Genomic DNA, 1375 nt, shown 5'->3' with positions numbered 1-1375 from the left:
TTTTTTTTTTTTGCTGAGTCTCTTGTATTTTCTATGTATAGGAACCTATCATCAGCAAATAGGGATAGTTTGACTTCTTTCTTACCAATCTGGATGCCTTTGATTTCCCTTTCTTGTCTTATTGCCCCGGGCAAGGATTTCCAATACAGTGTTGAATAGAGGGCATCCTTGTTTGGTTCCTGTTCTCAAAGGGAATGGTTTTAGTCTTTCTCCATTGAGAATAATGTTGGCTGTTAGTTTTGCATAGATGCCCTTTATTATGTGGAGGAATGTCCCTTCAGTTCCTATTTTGCTGAGAGTTTTGATCAAGAATGGGTGTTGGATTTTATTGAATGCCTTTTCTGCATTGATTGATATGATTATGTGGTTCTTTTCCTTTTATTTATGTGATGGATAACATTGATTGTTTTTCTAATGTTGAACAATCCTTGCATATCTGATATGAACCCCACTTGGTCATAATGAATTATTTTTGATATGTTATTGTAATCTATTGGCTAGGATTTTGTTGAAGACTTTTGCATCTATATTCATGAGGGATATTGGTCTGTAGTTTTCCTTTTGAGTGATGTCTTTGCCTGGTTCTGGTATCCATGTTATACTTGCTTCATAAAATGAATTTGGGAGGATTCCATCCTTTTCTATGTTCTGGAATAGTTTAGGTAGGATAAGTGTCTATTCTTCCCTGAACGTTCAGTAGAATTCTCCAGTGAAACCCCTGTGGGCTGGGCCTTTTTTTGTTGTTGTTGGTAATTTTTTTGTTTATGACCTGTTCAATTTCTTCTTTTGTTATGGGTCTGTTCAACTTTTCCACCTCAGTCTGTGTTAATGTAGGTAAGTATTATGTTTCTAGAAATCTGTTCATTTCTTCTAGATTTTCAAATTTGTTGGAGTGTAGTTCCTGTTGTTGTAGTTCTTCATGTTGTTGTTAGGTGCTGTGGAGTTGTCTCTGACTCATAACAGTCCTATGCACAGCAGAATGATACACTGCCCACTCCCGTGCCAGCTCCACGGTCCTTGCTATACTTGAGTCCATCGCCGCTGTCACCGTGTCAACCCATCTCATTGAAGGCCTTCCCCTCTTTTGTCAACCCTCCGCCTTACCAAACAAAACATCCTTCTCCTGGGAATGGTCCCTTCTGACAACGTGACCAAAGTAGGTGAGATGAAGTCTGGCCATTCTCACCTTCAAGAAGTATTCCAGCTGCACTTCCTCCAGGACAGACCTGTTAGTTCTTTTAGCAGTCTATGGTACTTTCAGCATTCTTTGCCAACACCACTGCTCAAAATCATCAATTCTTCTTTGGTCTTCCTTCTTTGTTGACCAGCTCTCACATACATATGAGGTGATTGAAAATACCATGGCTTGTGTCAG

The 1375-nt window shown here is 39.3% G+C and overlaps 1 protein-coding gene across 1 annotated transcript in view; it reads left to right on the top strand.

Annotated features, from left to right (window-relative positions):
* The window catches only part of RUNDC3B (RUN domain containing 3B), a 218801-nt gene that overhangs the window by 47632 nt on the left and 169794 nt on the right, over window positions 1-1375 (top strand). The gene's annotated exons all lie outside the window — the stretch shown is intronic.

This window comes from Orycteropus afer, unplaced genomic scaffold (assembly GCF_000298275.1).
Source record: "Orycteropus afer afer isolate SDZICR_OR568_19922 unplaced genomic scaffold, OryAfe1.0 scaffold00063, whole genome shotgun sequence".
NCBI lineage: Eukaryota > Metazoa > Chordata > Mammalia > Tubulidentata > Orycteropodidae > Orycteropus > Orycteropus afer.
The sequence above is the reverse complement of the archived record's forward strand: the minus strand, read 5'-3'. Positions and strand labels throughout refer to the sequence as shown.